The 8861-nt window shown below is 38.5% G+C and overlaps 1 pseudogene; it reads left to right on the forward strand.

The window, feature by feature from the left end:
• The first annotated feature begins 5417 nt into the window (after window positions 1–5417).
• On the forward strand, window positions 5418–7528 carry LOC109212218 (annotated as a pseudogene).
• Window positions 7529–8861: the final 1333 nt, after the last annotated feature.

The raw sequence follows: 8861 nt of genomic DNA on the forward strand, positions 1-8861 counted from the left end.
CAACACATTGCTAGGCAAGCCCGACCTTTCAACAATATTTCCCACATTGGATGGTTCATAATTTTCAAAGCACAGATATTAATAACTAAGCCATTTTTATCAAAAGTTTAGAAATACTAAACAATACGCGGAAGTTTAACAAAATACTGAAAACATAAATCCCAAACTAGGACCCGGTGTCACGAACATGAGCCTCTAATACAGAGTTTCCACCTAATACAGTCTGTCTAGGATAAAATGCGGAATAAAAGAGAATAGAGATAGGAGGGGAGACGAAGGCTGCGAACGCCATGCAACTACCTCAATGCTCCCCGATGCTGCTGTGCTGCTAAATAATCCTCACTCAGCCTGTGATGCACCTAGATCTGCACACAAGGTGCAGGGAGTAAAGTGAGTACTCCGACTCAGTGAGTAATAAGCATAAATAACAACTGAAGATAAGAAATCACTGAAAAACACAAGGCAACTATAACGGGCAGTACCAAACCTTTAACAGTAAGACCGGCAAGTCAATAAAGCAATAGTACAGAAAGAACCATGACAAGTAACAGGTAAGGAATGATGCAATGATGCAATGCAATGCAATGCAAATACAGGTACACTCAGGTACCCAGTGCGGCGTGCAGTCCGACCCAACCATATATATTTATCGTCGACGGCGCTCACTGGGGGTGTGTACAGACTCCGGAGGGGCTCCTACAGCCCAAGCGCAAATAATCAAGCCATCTCGTGGCACCAACCAGGCCCTCGGCCTCAACATCAATATAGTACTGCTGCGGCGTGCAGCCCGAGCCAACCATGTATCCAGAAATCACTATAAGCCTCTTGGGCATTTTAAATCAGTAATTCACAGCCCAAAATATCATTTAAAATGTCATTTAAGTTTTCAAATCTGAGAAGAGGGGCTGAGTTTGCAAAATAGTACTTAAAACCTTGGAATGAGGTTAAACAATATGCAAAGTATGCAAAATCAGTGATATCAATCCCTGAAGGATTGAATAGCCGGCACGAAACCCAAATACAACAGTCAAATCCAAGTAACGATGATTTCCAACAAGTTCTAGTAGAAAAACACAGTAAAACATCACCGGACGGACCATGTCACAATCCCCAATAACAAACGACCCCGCACTCGTCATAGAGCGCGTGCCTCGCCTCAATATAGCGTTACGATGTGAAATTCCGGGGTTTCAAACCCTGAGTTCATCATTTACGCCTATTACTCACCTCAAGCCGGCCCAAAGTCTAGCTCGCTATGCCTTTTCCTCTCGAATTGACCTCCTCGCGCGTCAAATCTGATCAAAACCACAAGGAATACATTACAATAGGCTAAGGGAATATAACCCAATCGAAAAGACTCGAAAAATATCGAAAATCACGAAGTTGGCAAAACCCGAGCCCCGGTCCCACTTCTCGAACAATTATAAAATTCACATCATCAGATTCCTCATCTCACCACGAGTCCATGCATATCAAATTTACCAAATTCGGAGTCCATTTGACCTTCCAAATTCCATTTTTAACTTATAATTTCTCAAGCCCTAACTTACTCCATTTTTTTTTGATGAATTTCCACTAATTTCCATGTTAAACCTACCATAAACTCGAATAATTAGGCCAAGGGACTTACCTCCAATCGATTCCCAGTCGAAACTCTCAAAAATTCTCGCCCCAAAGCTCTCAAGGTCGCCCAACAATGGTGGAAAATACCCCAAGCTCGCGGATGAAATATGATATTTTAACCCTTCTGCCCAGTCGACTTTCGCTTCTGCGGTCCCGCTTCCGCTTATGCGGGATCGCTTCTGCGGCCAAATTCCCGCTTCTGCAGATATTCATTTAAAAATGCCAAATCGCTTCTGCGGCTATATTTCCGCTTCTGCGGAACTTCCTCTCAAGGTCAACACCGCTTCTGCAACCACAAGTCCGCTTTTGCGGACCCGCTGATTAGAAGAATCGTCCGCCTCTGCGGATCTACCTTACCAACCCATGGACCGCTTCTGCGGTGACTCCCCCGCTTAAGCGCCTCCGCTTCTGCTGTCCAAGACCCGCAGAAGCGAGAATACCAGATGCAACAAATCTTCAGCTATATGCAAACTCCCCAAAACTCCCGTTTAACCATCCGAACTCAACCCGAGGCCCCCGGGACCTCAACCAAAAGCACAGACATGATCCAATACCCTATTCAAACTTGTTCCAAATCTTAAAACACATCCAACAACACAAAAATCCTCATTTCTCATCAATTTCAAGCCTGAGTTCTTCAAATTCTTCCGAAACCCACATTCGATCAAAAACCCAACCAAAACACCTCCGAATTATCTGAAATTTTGCACACATATCCAAAATCGCCTAACGAAGCTACTGCAACTCTCGGAATTCCATTCCGAGCCCCGGATCAAAATCTCACCTACCAACCGGAATTCGCCAAAATACTAACTTCGCCAATTCAAGCCTAATTCTGCACCGGAACTCCAAAATCACTTCCGATCACACTCCTAAGTCACAAATCATCCCGCGAAGCTAACCGAATCACCGGAAATCACATCCGAGCCCTCTAACTCGTTAGTCAACATCCGGTTGACTTTTCCAATATAAGCCTTCCTTAAAGAGACTAAGTGTCTCATTTTCTGCCAAAGCCAAACCAATTCGACTCTAACTCACCAAATGCCGATAATGGAACATGAAGAAGCAATAAACGGGGAAAACGGGGCGGTAACACATGGGACGACGGGCCGGGTCGTCACAATATCTTGGTTCTCATTCTGATCTTCGAGCCAATCCCTCTCCCCACTTGATTTCTTCGACTTTGCAAAATCTTAAACATGTTTAATATACTTGACTGCAGTCATAGAAAATGATTGTCCTTGTGCTAGTTGAATTCCCGTAACAACAGAAATAGTAATTAACCTGTAAACAAGTTGCATCAATCCAGTAATACCTAAAAGGAAAAAACTCCGAGCTGTGCAAATTAAATTCAACAGCCACTACTTCTGGTATGCCGAATTTGGCATTACTGATTGCAACAACTGCAGTAGATTTTATTGGCTTGACTGGCGTTGGTACACCATAAATAGCATCAGTAACAAAATTGTAGACACCCGTAAATATTAATGTTGTACCAAGATTTAAGTCAGTCAAAAGATGTTAATGCTAATACTCCTACTGTATAGTGTATACCGAGGAGAATAGTCTTGCTAAAGTGAAATTCAGGTTATATATCAGCATTGTAGCCTAAATGCAGTTTTACTCGTGGCTTAGAGGCCAATCAAATGTAAAATCACTGCCATATATGAGAATTTGCAAAATTGGATGTCAAGGGCGCAACCTAAGTGTGAAATACATAGCCTCTAGGCATCTGTTTAGTCAAACAGGATAAGCTTAATGCAATTTCATTTTGATCCAGAAGGATATATTAGCTAAGGATAGCACATCATATTAGAAACCTAAAAGACGTTGATAAAATTTGATAGTACAAGCAAGCATAAAGTAATAATGGCGGTCCAAATTCCAAAAGATAAAACGGAACTCCAATTCAATTTTTCCCCACGAAAGAATAGAAAGGAACAGGACTTCAAAATGACAGTCCACCATAAAAGACCACACTTCAAATACAAAAGCAAATAAAAATAACAAAGGAGCTTTCCTCGCACAAATAGGATCGTAGGAAGAGTAATAAAAACACACTTTGAGTTCTACGCAACAACTATTCCAAAAATCATAAGAGCTTTCACCCAATTTAAACAATTTGTACGCAATAACTATTCCAAAAATCAGGAAAATAAGAACGCAAAATTCACCTTATAACTGCACAAACAACACTAGAAAAATTTTAAGCTTTGACTTTGACTTAAAAATGATCCTCCTCTATAAAAAGCATGCAACTTTTGAAACGTTGCACATCCATTAGAGACACAAATATTTTCAGACGAAAAATACACAATACACCACCGAGGTTTTAGTTTCATGGCAAACAAAGTTGTATATCCAAAGGTTTTCCGGGACCTCCGATCATTTGTCCGATGTCTAAACACGGTCCCGACTGTCCCGCCGATGAACTTCACCGGCACTTATGATGCAACGACTGTCACAACACCGACCTAATATCCACAGACCAATTAATCACTGCTGACAAAAAAGTGATTAATTTTGAGGATGTTAAGGAGTTGTTTACTCAAAGTTGATTAGATCATTGTTGACACTTGAGATGGCAGCGAGTGAGCCTATGGTTGACGTAGGCATATGGGTAATGAATTCAAAGCGAGTGAGCCTATGGTTGCGAGTGAGCCTAGGAATTATTTCTTGTTTAGATGGAACTAATACTTTTCATAAATCCAATAGAAGAGTAGGTGAAAAACGAAAATATATAGTTGGAGAGAATAATCTATAGATAACAGGAGCCAAAGTCAAAACTTTAGCAATAATTCTCGCCCCTATTAAATCTCTGTTACTGATCATGAATTATAACGTGTCTATGTGTAGAATATAAGTAAAACTCCTTGACACCATTTAATTCTTTTTCAACGTCTTATTAACAAAGACATGATCATACTTTTTTTTCCTCCTTTTGTTCCACATGATCATACTTACTTTTATGGAGTAGTAAAGAACAGTTTAAAGTTTTACTGCTTTATGATCAAACTTTCATTTAGAAGAGGTTACTCTTTTTTCGGGTCAAATTAGAAAGGATTTTCTTATACATAGAATCTTTTTTTTTTTTTTTAATAATTTTAACATGTATGCGATGATCTGTTTCATTTTATATTATTAATTATAACTTTTTTTTGTGTGTGTGGTTACTTGAAATAATCATTTAGGATACTGATATAGAAGTTAATCATAATAAGATAGAGCTTTAAAATTAAGGTGTATTGTGATGAAACAGGTCAGCTTTGTGGTAGTGAAGGTAACAGCAATTTGTACACCTAGGCTTCTCAAAAGATGAGCGATTTGCTGAGATGGGAATACAAGAATCCATCATTCAATCTCCCATGGAAGCAAAAGTCCCTTCCACTTTTTTCAGATTCCAGTCCCTTTTATCACACCCCTGAAACGCCAGAGTCCTCTAAGGGGTTCCGNGAACAGGACTTCAAAATGACAGTCCACCATAAAAGACCACACTTCAAATACAAAAGCAAATAAAAATAACAAAGGAGCTTTCCTCGCACAAATAGGATCGTAGGAAGAGTAATAAAAACACACTTTGAGTTCTACGCAACAACTATTCCAAAAATCATAAGAGCTTTCACCCAATTTAAACAATTTGTACGCAATAACTATTCCAAAAATCAGGAAAATAAGAACGCAAAATTCACCTTATAACTGCACAACCAACACTAGAAAAATTTTAAGCTTTAACTTTGACTAAAAAATGATCCTCCTCTATAAAAAACATGCAACTTTTGAAACGTTGTACATCCATTAGACACACAAATATTTTCAGACGAAAAATACACAATACACCACCGAGGTTTTAGTTTCATGGCAAACAAAGTTGTATATCCAAAGGTTTTCCGGGACCTCCGATCATTTGTCCGATGTCTAAACACGGTCCCGACTGTCCCGCCGATGGACTTCACCGGCACTTATGATGCAACGACTGTCACAACACCGACCTAATACCCACAGACCAATTAATCACTGCTGACAAAAAAAGTGATTAATTTTGAGGATGTTAAGGAGCTGTTTACTCAAAGTTGATTAGATCATTGTTGACACTTGAGATGGCAGCGAGTGAGCCTATGGTTGACGTAGGCATATGGGTAATGAATTCAAAGCTCATGCATATGCCAATAGTCAAGGAGGTAATTCTGAGGTTTGTAAAAGGTACATTTTATGAACATTTTTGTGCTGGAAAAGACTTAACAGAAGTGCGCAGGACTGTTACTAAGCTCTCGGATGTGGGGTTAAAAGGCATGCTTGATTATGGGGTGGAACATGCAACTGAAAATGAGTCTTGTGATCAGAGTATGAAGGTTTTTCTTCGGACTACTGAATCAACCAAGTCACTTCCATCCTCTTCGGTATGATCGAACTCATACAGATCTTTTAGGAATTATTTCTTGTTTAGATGGAACTAATACTTTTCATAAATCCAATAGAAGAGTAGGTGAAAAACGAAAATATATAGTTGGAGAGAATAATCTATAGATAACAGGAGCAAAGGTCAAAACTTTAACAATAATNTGAACTTTGAACTAAAAAATAAAATACCTCCTACTNTAAAAAAAGCAATGCAACTTTTGAAACGTTGCACATCCATTAGACACACAAATAGTTTTCAGACGAAAAATACACAAGTACACCACCGAGGTTTTAGGTTTTCATGGCAAACAAAGTTGTATATCCAAAGGTTTTCCGGGACCTCCGATCATTTGTCCGATGTCTCTAACACGGTCCCGACTGTCCCGCCGATGAACTTCACCGGCACTTATGATGCAACGACTGTCACAACACCGTACCTTAATACCCACAGACCAATTAATCACTGCTGACAAAAAAGTGATTAATTTTGAGGATGTTAAGGAGCTGTTTACTCAAAGTTGATTAGATCATTGTTGACACTTAAGATGGCAGCGAGTGAGCCTATGGTTGACGTAGGCATATGGGTAATGAATTCAAAGCTCATGCATATGCCAAAGTCAAAACTTTAACAATAATTCTCGCCCCTATTAAATCTCTGTTACTGATCATGAATTATAACGTGTCTATGTGTAGAATATAAGTAAAACTCCTTGACACCATTTAATTCTTTTTCAACGTCTTATTAACAAAAGACATGATCATACTTTTTTTTCCTCCTTTTGTTCCACATGATCATACTTACTTTTATGGAGTAGTAAAAAACAGTTTAAGTTTTACTGCTTTATGATCAAACTTTCATTTAGAAGAGGTTACTCTTTTTTCGGGTCAAATTAGAAAGGATTTTCTTATACATAGAATTTTTTTTTTTTTTTTATAATTTTAACATGTATGCGATGATCTGTTTCATTTTATATTATTAATTATAACTTTTTTTTGTGTGTGTGGTTACTTGAAATAATCATTTAGGATACTGATATAGAAGTTAATCATAATAAGATAGAGCTTTAAAATTAAGGTGTATTGTGATGAAACAGGTCAGCTTTGTGGTAGTGAAGGTAACAGCAATTTGTACACCTAGGCTTCTCAAAAGAATGAGCGATTTGCTGGATGGGAATACAAGAATCCATCATTCAATCTCCCATGGAAGCAAAAGTCCCTTCCACTTTTTTCAGATTCCAGCCCTTTTTATCACACCCCTGAAAAGCCAGAGCCTCTAAGGGTCGAAGAAGAGGATGATCTACAATTAGCTCATGAAAGACTCATGAAAATTTGCAAGAAATGCTTAGAACTTGATGTTGATTTACTTATTGATGCTGAAGATACAGCTATTCGACCTGCAATTGATTATTTTGCATATTCTGCAGCAATTAAGTATCACAAAAATAATCACCCTATGCTATTGCACTGCCCAGCCTACTCAGTGAGTCCTTACTCCAGTATGTCATAGGCAAGTTGGGGAAAGAGACCCATAGAGGTATCTCTTTAAGGTCCTCCATCTCTTCAGAATTATAGGTCTGTGGCTAATCGTGTAAGGTCCTCCATAGAGAACTTCTTCCAAATCTTCTTCCTCTTTGAATTTGGCAATGTACTATCCCTTGTCATGCCAAAATAATTCAGAGCATGCGATAGCCCAGTTTTGACTTATGAATCTCTTCATATGATTGTACCTAGGGATTTCACCAATACAACAACAATCAGAGAATGTTTCCACGCTTATCAGCTTCCTTCGCCATCTCCGTTAGATCTAATTGAATAACTACACTTCCGTCCACTATCGTCGGTGCAATGTAAGATAGAGCAAGGCCATTAGATGCCATCCGATTCCTAGCAAACAAATTAGCCCACACCGGAGCTACTGGATTCTTATTAACTTCCAATTTCTGTGAATTTTCATTTGCATGTGCAATTGATTGAGCTTTTTCTATTATCGTTACATTCGAAGATGAAGGCACACAATCATTCTGAATTTTACTCTTTCCATTATCAATCATCCTCATTCTATTGTCCTCAACTACTTCTGAATTCATAGAATTATTCACAGTAGAGATGTTACCATTCGTTTCTACCACTGATGCTACCACTATTGTCGTCATTTGTGATTTCTGGGAGATTACTGGTGTTGATGGAGATGAATCTGATGTAAGTGAGCTTCCTAGAACTAGAATCGGCATCTTCCTTGGTCTTCCTGGTCCATTACCCTTGCCCCTCGCCATTGACAACCGCTTTCCCCGCCAAACGTAACCGCCGTTTGGAGAAGATCGTCAATGGAGAAAGAAGACAGTTAGAGAGAGAATTTTTAACTATAAAATAAAACTCATGATTCTAATTTGAAAAAAAAGGAGAAAAAATAATTTGTTTACGTATAACACATAATAACAACTATTAAAAGTGTCGGTTGAATTTTTAAAGAAATAATAAATGGCTTCTCTATTAAAGTATTTATATGTAAATACTTAAACCAAATAATGAAAGAAATGAAAAATGAAAAAGAAATAGGAAAATAAAGGAATGCTTGTGTAGGGATACAAACCCAGCACCTCAAGGCCAAAGCTAACTTCTCAGCTACCATTTAACCATTGCACCACCCAACACTTATATGTATAACACGGTTATTAAAGGTTTTATATGTAAAACACGGTTTTGAACTGCGCTATACTTTGACGGCCAAAACACCGTTAAAGTATAGCGCGATTTAAAACCGCGTTATATATAGAATGGTCACTCTTTTTCTTATACATATTTATGTCACACTTGTCCAAAAAGACCACAATTGGGTTTCG

Source organism: Nicotiana attenuata, unplaced genomic scaffold (genome assembly GCF_001879085.1).
Source record: "Nicotiana attenuata strain UT unplaced genomic scaffold, NIATTr2, whole genome shotgun sequence".
Lineage (NCBI taxonomy): Eukaryota > Viridiplantae > Streptophyta > Magnoliopsida > Solanales > Solanaceae > Nicotiana > Nicotiana attenuata.